The sequence below is a fragment of the Hemicordylus capensis genome, chromosome 11 (assembly GCF_027244095.1).
Source record: "Hemicordylus capensis ecotype Gifberg chromosome 11, rHemCap1.1.pri, whole genome shotgun sequence".
In the NCBI taxonomy this organism is placed as follows: Eukaryota; Metazoa; Chordata; class Lepidosauria; order Squamata; family Cordylidae; genus Hemicordylus; species Hemicordylus capensis.
In genome coordinates this window covers 12,340,719-12,356,486 of record NC_069667.1, presented here as the reverse complement: position 1 = coordinate 12,356,486, position 15,768 = coordinate 12,340,719, and the positions used below count along the sequence as shown (strand labels likewise).

The 15,768-nt window shown below is 45.6% G+C and overlaps 1 protein-coding gene across 15 annotated transcripts in view; it reads left to right on the top strand.

The window, feature by feature from the left end:
• LOC128335599 (connector enhancer of kinase suppressor of ras 2-like) overlaps positions 1-15,768 on the top strand; it is a 443,349-nt gene that overhangs the window by 70,403 nt on the left and 357,178 nt on the right. The window lies entirely within an intron of this gene.

Sequence of the window (15,768 nt, the reverse complement as noted above, 5' to 3'; positions counted from 1 at the left end):
GCCACAATGAGATAACTGAGGGGAACGTAGGAACACAGGAGGCTGCCTTATACTGAGTCAGACCATTGGTCCATCTAGCTCAGTATTGTCTTCACAGAGTGGCAGCGGCTTCTCCAAGGTTTTAGGCAGGAATCTCTCTCAGCCCTATCTTGGAGAAGCCAGGGAGGGAACTTGGAACCTTCTGCTCTTTCCAGAGCAGCTCCATCCCCTGAGGGACTATTTTACAGTGCTCACACATCAAGTCTCCCATTCAGATGCAACCAGGGCACAGCCTGCTTAGCTAAGGGGACAAGTCATGCTTGCTACTACAAGTCCAGTTCAGAAAAGCCAGAGATTGTGCAGATATTTGTATTATGTACATGATCAATAAGAAGAGCTCCTCTGAAGTCTGCGGGGAGAGCGGGTTTGCCCAACCCTCTCCGCAGACGATCACTCACCTTTTACTGTGTGGACAGATTGCCCGCCCAGACGAGTGGTGGCTGTCCTGCAGTCTGCCTGTGATTTGCCCAGCAGCTCTGGGGGGGGGCAGGGAAGTGCCACTGTGTGGCGCCCCACCCCCCGGAGCCCCAATAATGCACCGTGCGAGTATGCAGTGCATTCCTGGGATCTCCCTCCCCCCTGAATGTGCCTGCCGTGGCTGCAAGCAGCCACAGTGGAAACACGATCAATTAAATGAGGTCAGGGAAGTGCTCGCTCCCTTAACCTCATTTAACTAGGAGGCTACATAGGCGGGTTTGCCATCGGGTAGCCGGGTAGGTGCAATTCTGGTGGTTCACATGAGCATGCAAAACTGGGCTGGGCTCCCTTAGCCCAGTTTTGCACGCTTGTGTGAATAGCCTCTGGGTGTCTCAACAGTGTTCCCTCAACAAGGATTCCCAGATGTTGTTGACTACAACTCCCATAATCCTCAAGCAAAGGCTATTGCAACTGGGGATGCTGGGAGTTGTAGTCAACAACATCTGGGAATTCCTGTTAGAGGGGACACTGTCTCTCACTCTAATACACTGTATAGGGTTGTTGTGATGACAAAACCTGAACCTCACGTACACTGTCCTGAGCTTCTTAGAGGAAGGGTAAGAGGTGTGACTTGAGATCGGGCTTGCAAGAGTTAGTCGCAGATTCTCCTTTGAGAGTTGAGGCCCAGCAGTGGAAATCAAAATGTCTGGATTTAGAGAAGGAGGGGGCTCTGTATCTTAACTAGGAGAGGTAGGGGCATGACCCAGGGGGTCGAGCACATGCTTTGCATGCAGAAGGTCCCAGGTCCAGTTCGTATAGGCATTTCCACCTGAGAGCTAGCATGGATGGGCAAATTCTCTCTCTCAGAGTTGTCACCCATCAGAAACAGGATGGCCCAAGGTCTGATTTGGCAGAAGACAGTTGGGCCGCACCTGGTGTGGTGCTTGTGCTTTTCTCATCTCTTCATGAAAAGCTGCACCTCCTGAGGCCTTTTCAGCACAGCTAAGGTCTCATGTCCTCCTTTAAGAGTTCATGTCCCTCAGCACTGAATAACCCAAATCAGCTCTCACATTTCTGTGATAGGGAAGATGATTTCCAGGCAGCCCCACCCACTTCCCATTTTAGAAGTGTTGCCCTGAATAACACCACAGACTAACTTGGGCCAGGATTCCTCACGCAGGACAGGAAATGCTTCTGTCTGCACTCCACAGTCACTCCGTCCTTTGTCCAGTCATTATATCCTGTTGGATAATGAGTGTACTGTATTCAGACTCATTCTATTCACAAATTAGCTCTGCCCCCAGAATTGTAACCGGAATGTTCATTTTTTTAAAAATACACTAAAGTCAGTCTTTGTTGCTTCTACTTGTGCAGATACAAGGGACAATATGCAGGCACGATTTGGCTCAGTTTCTCATTGAGATCTCATTAATCTGTTCCTGCCTTCCAATATTTTGTCCAGTGAGTGCAAAGCACTGGATAACTGTCAAGCACCAGACACTTCAAAAACATTTATAACCTTAAATTGCATTTTATTCATATTTAATACAATTAAATTGATTTCTGGCCTTGTCAAGCGCCTACTTGCACCACAACATTTCTACCTATGGGCTGTTCCCCTCCCCTGTTAAATTTTGCTAGCTTTATAGACATGCTTTGTTCCTCTCTCTAAATTCCTTGGACGTTTCTCCAGAGCAAGAATATGCCCATTCACTTTGGAATGTATCCTGAGGTAGACCTTAAGGATACGCAGAATTTCATGAATCCTTCCTTGCCACCTTTGGTGGCCTGAAATGGACAGAAAGGTGGATTAACAATGCTGCATTTCAGTTGTTTACTCCTGTTAATATTGGAATGACTTTTGCTTATTTTGAAATGCCGTAGACATTTTGCTCAAGCAGGAACATCCCATTTTTCCTTGACATTTTTGCTTGAGGTGAAATTTTGTGGCAACACTCTACTAATAATCTAGTATTGTTGTTATCCGGCACCCTGAAATGGTTCCTCTGAGAAGAAGAAATGTGAAGCTTCAGACAGCTGGCACAGCCATATGGGTTGGGGATCATTAGCTAATAGCTATGAAAATATAATGAAAATATAGCAAGACTAACATTTCATGAGAGCTTTAAAATCCTTTGTAGAGTAAAAATCACCTTGCCATCCTATGCTTAACAAAAAAAAAGGTTGAAGGTTCTCATTGTGCATGAAATGCACCAGAAATGTCTTATCTTATAAAGCCTGTTGTGTTTGCTGTCACACACCAACAAAGTGCCTGTCATGATGAAGGATGCTTGCTCTCAGTGATCCTCTGGTGTAGCCCTGAACAGGAACAGTTCTCTTGAGGACTAGTGAGGGGTACACTCCATAATTTGGGGATGGAAAATTTTCATAGTGAGCCTGGATGATCAAGTGCCTGTTAGTTTGGTAATGAATCAGGACCACCCGAAAAGAAGGTGGGGGGTTCTACATACATGGAACCCCCATTGTATGCAGAAGTATATATATTCATTAATTAAGAAAACAAGATGGGGGGAAACCAACAATCAACAACAAAGAACATGATGGACCTGTGAGTTTCTAGGACCTATCAAATTTTGAAGGTACAGAGGTAAGAGAATACTATAGTACCCCATCTCAGTGTCTGGAAAAGGAACTTCTAAGTTCACACTGCCTTTGATAACCAAAGACAGGTATTCATGTCTTTAATGCTACCTTTTGCTCTTCTGTAAATGGCTGGGAATTCATAGCAACATTTTATTTATTTTTCATATTTCTATACTGCCTGATATAGACATCTCTAGGCAGTATACAAAGCTAAAACATAACAAATGTAAAGGCAATATAAAACAGTTAAAATGCATAAAACAGATAAAGACAATCTTGGTGAATAAAACCATTAAAAAATTAAAATTTCAGTTAAAAGCCTAGGAAAACAGGAATGTCTTGAGGGTCTTCCTAAAAGGAAGCAGAGAAGTAGATACTCTTATTTATTCATTCATTCATCACATTTATATACCGCCCAAACTTTTGTCTCTGGGTGGTTAACATAAAACAATTAAAACACATATAAAAAGTTAAAACAATTCAACGACTTAAAATCAATCACAAAATTAAAATCAACAAATTTTAAAAGGCTGAGAAAGCTTGGTTAAAAAGATGGGTTTTTAGATGTTTTTTTAAAATTGCCAGAGATGGGGAGGATCGTATCTTAGTGCGGAGTGCGTTCCACAATCTTGGGGCAGCAACCGAGAAGGCCCGTTTCTGTGTAGCCATCAGACGAGTTGGCGGTAACTGGAGATGGACCTCCTCAGATGACCTCAATGGGCTGTAGGGCTCATAGTGAAGAAGACGCTCTCTTAAATACCCAGGGCCTAAGTCATTTAGGGCTTTATAAGTTATAACTAGCACTTTGTATTTTGCCCGGAAACCTATTCCTTTCAATGGGGAGTGCATTCCAGAGCCATGGGGCAGCTACAGAGAAGCTGGTCCCAAGTCACCACCAATCAAGCCAGTGGCAACCGTAAATAGACTTCCCCAGATGATCTTAATAGGCAACAGGGTTCATGACAGAGAAGGTTATTAAGGGCTTTATAGGTAATAACTAGCACTTTGTATTTTGTTGCAGCTCCCCACTTGTATTACATGCTAAGGGTTTCAACTAGTTAGTGAAATCTTTGTCATTAATTGGGCTGGGCAATCTTATGATCCCACCAAGCTGGAGACAGCTCACACTGGGCAACATCAGTGTAACCTAGTTGGGCTACTATGCACTCCCAGCCCAAAATACAAAATATGAGAAGGAAACCACATAACAGTACAATAAACTGCAGAGAATGTAGTACACTTACTGGGGCGCTTTCCAGTTTGCATGCTATCAAAGTGTTGCAATGGATCCCTTAAGTGTCCTTCCGTATTGCCTGTGTTCTGACATTGCACCCCCTGCATTGTAAGGAAGGTGCCGCTCATATTTCCAACACCTTCATTTGGATTTTATTGCTGTGTCACAGCCTTATAATGTTGCATCTGCATTGCAAAAAAGAAAAAAAAAGCTGTATTTGCCCATTGTAGGAGGCTTGCATACTTACAATGGATCTCTAATGCGGTTTGAATTCGGTGCCACAAAACATTGCAGTTTACACCGCTTTTTGCAGTGTAAGGCTCACAATCTGGAGCGCCCAGCCACTCTTAGGTTGCCAGTGCTGGAGTCTGGTGAAGATATCAACAATCATCCTAGCAAAGAACTAGGGAGAGAAACAGGACCTGCCCACTGCCTCAGAACAGGACAATGGACAGAGCACTGGGTACCAGGCATCTTCCACAGGTAGCAATTTAAGGTGTTGCTTCAGCAACAGTCTGGAACTGAATGAGGGCTTAAATAAACATGCCCTTTTAGAAGGAGAGCTGCTTTTGTGGTAGTAAGCATGAATTGTCCCCTTTGCGACCAAAGGGTTGCATTTGTATGGTGACTATATGTGAGTGCTGTAAGATATTCCCCTCTTAGGGGATGGAGCCATAGCTCTGTGCTAGAGGATCTACTTTCATGCAGAAGGTCCCAGGTCCAGTCCCTAGTAGCATCTCCAGGTGGGGCTGGGAAAGACCTTGGAGATGGATGGAGCTATAACTGGGTGGATAAGTTCAAAGAAGTTGGGCAGATAGGTTCAAAGGTCCCTCGAAGAGAGGGAGAGAATACCCAGCGGACAATGAAGCCGGCTGGGAAGTGAGGTCTGGGGGGCTGCACTGACCCTTCTGGTGCTGGCCACACCCCCTGCATGTGGCATTGCGTGCAGGGGGCACGGCTGGCATGTGCAAGAGACTGCCAGGGAAAGGGGTGCACACAGGCCCACTCTCCCCTAGCTACATGCCTGCTTGGTGAGCTGCTGACGGTCAGTGCAGACAATCCTGAGCTTGATGGACTAGTGGCCTGACTCCGTATAAGGCAGCTCCCTAGGTTGCTGTCTCCAGCTCTATGCCTTTTTTTTTTTTTTTTTTTAATGCTGGGTCCAGTGGTGCTGGGGAGCTTTCTGTATTTTTGAGTGAGGATTCCTTGGAGTCGGAGAGGAAGGGCAGGGCTGTATGAATGAATGTTCCTGGGACTTCGTCTGGAGCTGTTTCCTGCACCCAGTCCCCCCCCCCATCTTCTGTGTCTTCACAGAAGCGGGGTCTGATCCTGAGCTCATGATGACAACCCACCAGTTATGGAGTGGAATACCCCCCTCAGCGCTCAGACAGAGAAGGCGCCGATGCACGGATGCCAGCTGGAACATGGCCCACAACACCAACATACCAGACGCTGGGACATCACAGTACCCTCAGCAGTAATAACCACGGTGGCACAGGGAGCAAGGAGTAGGGTGCCTCCCTCAATCTCTGCCCTTAGAGTGTCAAATCTGCTTATCACACATGCGCAGAGAGCTACTAATCACCCTTTTGACAGCACAGCTGGAAGGGCCCTATCCCAGTTGTACATTTGCTGCACCCCTTTGGAGGTGGGGGGACAAATGGCCTTGGGCCCCTGAGGGAGGGGTCCCTGCTGGTCAGGTGCCAGCTTGCTCTCCCTTGCACACCTCTCTGAAAAAAAAGATGGAGAAGGGGTCAGAGGACCACCTTCAATTTTGTCCCAGGGCCCACTCCAACCTTGCTATGCCTCTGCTGCAACTTAGTGGCAGGGGAATTCAGAGAGAGGCCTCCATCTTGGAATGGCACAGGCTCATAGGGAAGGAGGCAGTTCTTGGCATTAGAGATGAGATGAGGTGAGATCACATCTGTCTATATCTTTATCTATATCTTTATCTATGATGTTTTTACCTTAATAAACAGGCTAATTACTAATTGCTAAAAGCAAGATCTCCTGCTTTGAAAGGGAGTTTTATTTTCCTTCTGCACTCTGATTTCATTAGAGATTTGTTAAGCTAGAACTGATTTCTCTATCTTCATCCCTAAAAAATGCTTTCGTACATTTTAGTTTACCTTTTCTCTCTCTCTCTCCAGTTTGTCTAAAAATGATAGACCTTTTCATTTAGTTTAGGAGGGAAAGCCCAGCTTGAAAGCATGACTGACATTGAGAATGCCAGCTGCTCATCAGATAGCTGACAGTTCAGCTTACAGAAGATGCCAATTAACCTAAGCAGGTCATTCAGGAAGAAAGCTGAAATTGCTAGCTCGGAGTTAGATTCCAGTGCCCATTGACTCAGCCAGCGATGATATGCTGAAGAGGTATGTGGGATGGGGAGAATGTGCTAGTATAAATCCTGTCAATATTTAATAGAGTAATTATATTAGAGATGAAATTAAAGCACGCTGGTATAAATGTCAAGAGACGCCTAGGCTTGTATCCAGGAGCATGATCAAAAAGCAAGGAAGTACCATTTGGAGAACAGCAGCAGGGTGTGTGTGAGTGTGCGTGTGAGAGAGTGAGATGGAGAGCTTTGCTTTGATGGGGGCTGGTTAAGGAGCTGAAGTTCTGAAAATGCAAATAGTGCTTACTATTGGTGGGTTTGTGACAAGTGCTCTGGTTCGAGTGCTTAAATGAGCAAAGAGACACTTTTTAAAGTGGTGGTTCTCTTATATGTAGCAGGGGAAAGCAACGGGCCCCATCCAACCCCAACACAGCATCCCTCCAGTGGCTGTTGCTGGTGTCTATCTTATGATTCTTTTTAGACTGCGAGCCCTTTGGGGACAGGGAGCCATCTTACGTGTTGTTTGTTTTTCTATCTAAACTGCTTTGAGAACTTTGGTTGAAGAGCAGTATATAAATATCCATTGTAGTTTGTATATAAATATAATAGTTTGTATACATTGTAGCAGTATATAAATATCCAAGTGCTAGCAATCTTTTGAGTGCTAGCAATCTTTTGATTGCTAGCAAGGCCTAGCTCCGCTCTGCCCCCTCCCAAACCTGGAGAATTGGCAAGCCACTGGAACAGAGGGGGTCACAGACAGGCAAGGTACCATCTGAGGGGCAGCGCAATAGGGTGCTGGCGGCTTCCTTAGGCAAGAAGTTGGACAAACTGGGGAAGTGAAGCAGAGCTGGAGGCTTTGTAGCAGGCTGGGGCACAAGATTGGCTGCCTGGCATCACCGGATCCTAGGACCAGCAGGATTCTAGTCTACGGAGTTAGCATTCCAGCTTGAACTTCACATGCTTCCCTCCTCCAGCCAGCAGTCCCACTGGTGCAGGGCATAGGAAACTTTGAGAGCTGCCACTTAAAGCCTTGCACAAGCCTTGCATTCTGCACAACACCACTCTGTTGACCGATTTAGGTGAAAAACTCCCTGCTTTATCCAGTGTCTTGTTGGCCATCCCTGCCTAGGCTTCTCCAAACAAGAAGGAAAAGAGGGCTGGCAGATTTCACACATAGATTACACAGGCAGCTGCCTTCTATCGAGTCAAACCATTGGTCCATCTAGCTTGGTATTGTCTGCACAGACTGGCAGCAGCTCTCCAAGGTCTCAGAACGGATTTTCTCTAGCCCTACTGGAGAATGCCAGGGATTGAACCTGGGACCTTCTGCATGTAAATCAGATGCTTTTTCACCAAGCCACAGTCCAAGCTATGGTCCATCTCATAATAATAGGGGAGTCTGGAAACTCTTTCCTACCAATTATCAATCTGAGCCAATCAGGATTCACACAGGTAGAAGTATGTCTTCTTATCTTGCTTCTAAAAAGAGCTGAGTCGCTTCCAGACATCTACTGAAGGAATTTTGTGTGTGTCCATTATAATACCAAATCAGTCTCTTTCCCCTGACTCTGCTCCTGTATTATTCTTTTGTTTTCTTGTCTGGAAGGCCTCTTGTGATGGACGTTCCTGTAATGAACTGTGGCTAGACCTTGATAGTTTGTAAACATGTGCCACTGAGCCCTCCAAATGTGTTTATACGTCTATCTGGGTGTTCATGGCTAGAAATATCTATGGTAAGGCTGTGACTCTCAAGTTTTGAATACAAACAAATAACTTTGCCAGGGTATATATTTTCCTGATGAAGAATTGGGTTGTCCAGTTATATTGCTCAGCACCATTATTTCTCCTAGTAGTTACTGCTTTCTCCTTCCTGAATTAGTCATATGCATCCCACCCACTCAAGGTTCATGTAGTAAATGAGATAATGCCATGATGCTTTATTAGACATAACAGTAAATAAAAGGGATCAACACATCAAATCTGGTGACCTAACAATGTCACTGAGGGCAATTGATAGAGCAAGTGAGAGCAATTTTAACTAGTTTTCCCAACCAGGATATTGCCTGGTGTATCATGACAACTTGCTCTGAGTCAGCTCCAGACTTGCTGCTCCTGGAACCGATTTGCCCCATAATGCACTGGGAAGGAGGTGTCCCTCCTGGTGCATAATGGAGTGAGTGCCACAATTTGGGAGTTTGAATTTCCTACTTTTGGAGATGACTTGCTCCCTACACACAAATAAATAAAATAATGCTGCAGCTTTGCCACTGCAAAAATTGGAGAACATGGTGTGTGTATTGAGGGAGCAGTGTGCCTCCATTTAAAAAAAAAAATTAAAATGAGTGGGAAACACAGGTTTAAGTGAAGAAGCAAACATTATCCCCAGACCCTAGCCCAAGAAGACACAGACAACAGTATAGTGGGTATAACGGATTACAACTTTATTAATCAAGATCATTCGCCCCCTCCGGCCTTCGTGGCCTGCAAGCACTGGGGCTGCCGCTCCGTCCCTGACTGCCAAGCTGCCTCCACTGCATTGCCGCCGCTGCTGCAAAGCCTGCAGGCAACCCCTGGTCACGCTATCGGCCACTCGGTAACTTGGAGGAGCCGCACTGGCGAGCTCCTCACAGGACGAAAACCTCAAGCCAACTGAGAGTTGGGGGCAGGGGATCACTGGAATGGCCATGTAATCCCTGCTCCCTGCAGGCCCTTGGCCAATCAGAAGCCTTCTAGGGCTCGTGCTAGGGAGTGGGCTGGGACAAACTACCCTCCCTTCAGCATGAGGCCTTGGGTGGGGCATTTTTGCAAAATAGTGGCTAAAAGGAAAATGCCAAAAACATTCACATATATGTAATCCCACCTTAGTCCTGGTCTGGGGTGATGATGATAGTAATCCATTCTCCTTTATCCTCTTAATTCTTCTCAAATTAGGACAAGTCGAAGTTCTGATATTGTATGGAACTATTCATAGAGTACATGACAGCTATGGCAAATAATACTGCAGGTTTTAAACATTTTGAGACGATTCCATTCTTGACTGGAGGTTGGTTTGAGTTCCTGGTTTTCTGATCAACTGTAAGGAGGCTTTTAATAGAACACTGTGCTTCTATAATTATACAAAACCAATTTGTAACAATCAATGCAGATTGAGTTCAGCTGAAGTAAACAGATTTATTTTTAGATATTCTCACTATAAGAACTATTAGTTCTGTAAGGAGTATCAGTGTAATTATGCATACTCTGTGTAAATAAAGAAGATAGTTACAGAAATAGGCCCAAGACGCTAAGAAGCTAAAACTCTGTATACCCAAGTATCCAATCATATCTGAATAATGGGGACACAACATATCGCAATCGGTTTTTCTGTTCCAGTGGATCTGGGTAAAACTATACCAAATATTCCACGTAGCTGTGTGCAGCCATATTTTCTCCCTAGGGGATTTTGAGAACCAGAGAGCGCTCTGTCACCAGGACTGAAGGGCAAACATCTCTCCAATCAAGGGTGGAGAAACACAATTAAAAATAATTTAATTACAAATTACTGGGATCTAGGATCTGGTGCATAGATGGTCAACAATTATTAAGCTCACTGATCAGTGGTCTAGCCACATTGAACGAGGAGGGAGAAAAGCTCCAGGTCGCTGGACTTGGGGGGCTGCCCATGCCCCCTGTGCTTGCTGCTCACCCCAGTGCCAGCCATGTTGCTGAGCCAGTGCAGAAGTACACTAGGTCATTTTTGAGCCTGGACCTAAAGGCCTTTTGGGCCCTCCCGCCGCCACTGCAAGATAAGCGGCAATGCCTCAGAACATGCTCAGGGAAAGCCAGAAACCTTTTAAATTATTATTCTAAGAAGAAATGGTTAATAAGATACTTCCCACTGAACTGCAAATACCTTGTGACACGAGGAGTACCCGCTGGCCTGTCTGGCTTGCAGGGGCTGCTGCTGCCGCAGTGCCTCTCCTTTTTCTCCCTGCTGCTTGCGCCACTGCTTGGGGAGTAAGCTCTGGAGTCTCAGCCTCTGAGAGTCGGTGGCTGCCTCTGTCAGACTCTTGCCGGTGGCCCCTACTGGTCACGGTAATAGCTTGGCTCTTCTGAGCACCTCACAGCGCTCGTGCATGCAGCCTGCCATGCGGCAGAGTGACACCAGCTGATGCAGCTCACATGTATGCGAGTGCAATGAGTGCACACACACACAGAGCACTGGCTGGCTGGGGAGAAGCAGCTGTCTTCTCCTCGGTCAGCAGCTTCTCTCGCCCGGCCCCACTGCCACCATGAGATCTCCAAGGACTGAGCTTGGCTCTGGCTGGCCTGGAGGCAGAGATCAGGCAGCCCGGCCATCATGATGGCACGCTCAGTCGCCTGGCATGGTGTGAGCAGGCCACAGTGGCCCACCACGTCTCTGCTGCTGCTCCTCAACACAAACAGCAGAATTGGGGGGGGGGCTTTAGGGACTGGATTTCTGCACTCTGATCCAAAGGGTGCCCCTACATCCCAACACAAACAAACTGCCCTTTTAAGGCAGGCCTGTTCTCCTCCTGGCATGGGGCAATATACCAGCATGGTGACATCACCAGACAAAGTTGGGTAGGCACTACCAGAAAAGGTAGGCTGGTGGCAGTGGGCAGGAGGGTTGGTGGAAATGGCGGGGGCCTGTGAAGGCAGGTGGTGGCAATTTGATGCCTCAGATTTCACACCAGGGCTGCCTTCAACCTCTGGCCACTGATCACTATCCCTCGTTACTTATCCATGGGAAAGAATGACATTGTCAGGCACACCTACAAACATAGCCCGCATCTGACGATGAGGGCTACAAAGAGAAAGAAGAATACCAGGTGAATGATTGCTTACACAAATAGTATGGATGGGAGAGGTTCCTTTTCTGGGACCATGATTTAACCTCCTTTAATTCAAGTTTACTGGAAGATGATGGGCTGCACCTCACAAGGACTATATTCTGTATTTGGAAGAAGCCTTACAAATTTGACCAAGAGGGCTTTAAATCAAGTCATGTGGGGGGCAGAGATACAAGTCCAAAGTCAAGTACCAAAGGAAATCCTAAAGTCTCCTGGAGACACTGGGGGAGTTGTGGGCTTGCCTGGGAAAACCCCACAATAGAATATCAGCAGAGACACTGGAGCATAATGTGGCTTATGATGTCTGTATATACACTAACACAGAGAATATAGGAAATCAACGAGATGAGTTTGCACTCCTATTATAGGAAAGTAAATACAACTTGAGACTTGGTGGGATGACTCCCACGTGTAGTGTGTAGCAAATGAAGGATATAGCTAGTTCAAAAGGAAAAGATGCCACAGAAAGGGAGGGAGAGTAAAACTCAATGTCAAAAATGTGTACAACTGCCATGAAATTCAAGAATGAACATGGTAGCCCATTAGAGAGGATTTGGGCAAAAAAAAATGGGGAAGGGAATAAAAATGACATTGTAGTTGGATTCTACTACAGAGAATGATGTTTTATTGAAACAAATTTTAGAAGCTTCAAGAAAGTAAAAATGAGTAGTATTGTCAACTTCAGGTACCCTGAAATACGGCATGTTTCTGACTTTTGTGGTGTGAGAGTTTCATGTCAGTGAGTGAGTGAGGCCAAGCAGTTTTCACACACACACACACACACACACACACACACACACACACACACTTGGAAAGCTAGAAAAAAAATCCTTCCATACAAATAATAAATTAGCTAAAAATAAGGATGAATATAATTACAAAACTTATTGTTCCAAAAGAGCTGGAACATGGCCTTTTCAATATAAACATATTCTGTATCCTGAGATTTTCTCGTGTTCGCTCCTGGTCTGCTTCTGGTTTGTTTCCTTGTTTTGGTTCTCTCTCCACTAATATTTAGCTGAAATGCAAACTAGCAGGCAGGAGGTGGAGGAGATCATGTAGGATGTCATGTGATGACTCAGATTGCTTTGTCAGTCCTTAGGTAGAATCTCCATCACCCGATGTAGTGCACTTATCTTCTCCCAGCCCCATCTCTGCAGCTACAATCCTGGCTGCGGATTGGCTGCGTAGCAGTTTTCTCCTCCTCCTCTTAAACAGGAAAATACAATTACTGCCTCCTGGGGTGGAGAGGAAGCAGCCCTCTTGAGAGTCCATTGCCTGCTCATTGGAGCACACACTGTGGGAAGAACTTGTTGCCTGGTTCCAAAGAAAGACAAGGCACCCCAAGGCGTTCAGGGTCTCACTCAACTGGGTGGAGGAGAGTCTATTTATGTAAAAAGTGTATACCCTGCTTGTGCCCAAGTTGGCTTACAAAAGATAATAAAAAGCATAGATAGGATTTTTAGTTACTTTAGTTTTATTTAGAATGTAATTTTAGTGCTGTTTTGTTTTGCATGTTTTTGTACACCGCCCAGAGTCTTTGGAGTGGGCGGTATATCAAGTGTTTCAAATAAATAAATAAATTTGCAGCAGTTGCCAAGGCAGGGAGAGGTGTTGCAGGTGTACCCATCTCCGCAGCTTGCTTGTCTCCAGCAACTAGACTGGGTGGCATCTGCCATCCAACCCCCATTCATGTTTCCATGGCTTGACACTCTTGTGAGAGAATGGTCCTTGGAAGAAGGATGCCATCACACATGATTAGTGATTCTGCCCGACACCCCTGTCCCCACAGATGCTTCTTCTCATGAGTTATGAAGGGGTATCCCCATGGCCTTCCACGCTCATGAGGAAGCGGTCCATTCAGGAGCAGCATCCATTGTCATCACAGATGAGGAATCTCCCCTGTCACTGTTGGCAATGCTGATCCTGCTGCCTGGCCCTCCACATGAATAAGCCTAGGAACCGCACACATTCACCCGAGGGGAAGGGGCTGGGTCTTTGTACAAAAAATAGACCTGAGCTATTCAAGAATTCCTGATTGGGGCTGCCCTTTAAACCCAACTCCAGTTTTGCTGCCTTGCCATATGTTCCTGTCCCAGCAATCTAACAGGCTTGCCCTATTTTGCCATTGTGATTGCATGTGCTTCTGAACATACATCTTGATCACTTTATTTTCAGAGAGCTACGCATTCGGTGCCCATCTTGCCATCCCATCCCCTTTCTCTCCAAATTGCCAGGAGGGGGAAACAAGGGACAGAGTGGGCAGAGGGCATGCCCCCGTGTGTGACTTTCTCATTTCACAGGCTTGGAGGCTTGGGATGGAACATGCCGGTGTCCCTGTTGCCAGGCAACTGCTTTCTTAGATCAGAGTAAAGGTGTGGGGCAATGCTTGGAGGGACAGTCAGAGAGAAGCGCTGCAGGCATGGAGCAGGCACGATTCCGGCCGCTCTGTGATTTCAGTTCCAGAAACTGCATGGAACTGTGGTTATGGTGGCATCCACATTTGGACATAACGCTGCCACCTAAAAACCTCTGCTTGCGGCGGCAAAACTCACTACAAACAAAGTTCAGATTGGAGTTTCATGAGGCAAACAGCAGGTCACTTTTGCTGCAAAACCATGGTTGCACGGATTCGGATGTTGACAAATGCCAACCTCTGCCCCATTTAAGTGCAGTTTCACATTATGTGTGAATGTGACCATAGTGTTTCCCCAATGCTGTTGCTGAGGTCTCCTTTGTGTATGTTGCATCTTTATTATAAGAATAATGCACATCTCTGCTAGACCCTAGCTTAAATCGAACCATATATTTGTCCACGAGACTGGAAGAATTTGACCTTTTAAATATTGTGGAATGGAATGGTTTCATGGTTGCCTAGAGTTTTTGAAAAAAGAAGTTGCATGCAACCAGAAGCCTAACAGTTTAAAAGTGTTGATGCATTCATTGTTTGGGTTCTGGGCAATGCGTGTATATTTTGTATTCTCTTAAACATGCATAGATTCATTAACTTATGTGTGACTTCTAAATGAAAGTGTTATGTTCTACTTAGACTTAGACTCCATATACTGCTGCCCCTAGTGGTAAGTTGCAGCCCTGCAGCAGCCCTGGAGTTTTTAAAGACCTAGCCTGGCGCTGCCTAGTGAGACTAGACATTGGCTCTCTTCGTAAACAGGAAGCGTATAAGAACTCTTCCCTTAGCATCAGGGTCTCTTTGCTTCTGGTGTTGTGGTTCTTGCTTTCTTTCTGACTGGCTGCGCAATTTGACTTCTGGTGTGTTCCTGACCTTTGGCTACAGGTTTGTCCCCTGACTGGCTACTGGCTGACCTTTGGTTTGTCTATGTTGAGCTCCCAGTTCTGCATTCTCCAGGCTAGTTGCCTGTGACCCATCTGTGACAGAAAGGTGCTGGGTGCACAACTTGGTCTGGAAGTCATAGGATATTAAGCATTGGAAGGGCTTTTTATTTTATTTATTTAGTGCATTTTTATATCACCCAATATATACACCTCCTGTAGGACTGATTGATTAAGTCCCATCAAGTCAGTGTCGACTCTTAGTGACCACAGAGATAGATTCTCTCCAGGATGATCTGTCTTCAGCTTGGCCTTGAAGGTCTCTCAGTGGTGCATTCATTGCTGTTGTCATTGAGTCCATCCACCTTGCTGCTGGTCGTCCTCTTCTTCTCTTTCCTTCAACTTTCCCCAGCATTATGGACTTTTCAAGGGAGCTGGGTTTTCTCATAATGTGTCCAAAGTATGATAGTTTGAGCCTGGTCATTTGTGCCTGGAGTGAAAATTCTGGATTGATTTGTTCTACGACCCATTTGTTTGTTTTCCTGGCTGTCCATGGTATTCTCAAAAGTCTTCTCCAGCACCAAAGTTCAAAAGCATCAATGCTTTTTCTATCTCGCTTCTTCAAAGTCCAGCTTTCGCATCCATAGAGTGTCACGGGAGAAACCATTGTCTGAACGATTCTAATCTTTGTAGGTATAGACACATCATGGCATCTAAATATCCTTTCCAAGGCCTTCATTGCTACCCTACCAAATGCTAGTCTGTGGCATATTTCTTGACTGCTGGATCCTTTACTGTTGACTGTCAGTCCTAAAAGGCAGAAGCTATCCACCACTTCAATGTTTTCACTGTCAATTCTGAGGCTGGTTGCTGTACCCATTATCATTAGTTTAGTTTTCTTTACATTTAGTTGTATTCCCATTTTTTCACTGTGCTCCTTGACTTTCATTACGAGAGCTTGCAGACCATCCTCATTCTCAGCTATCAGA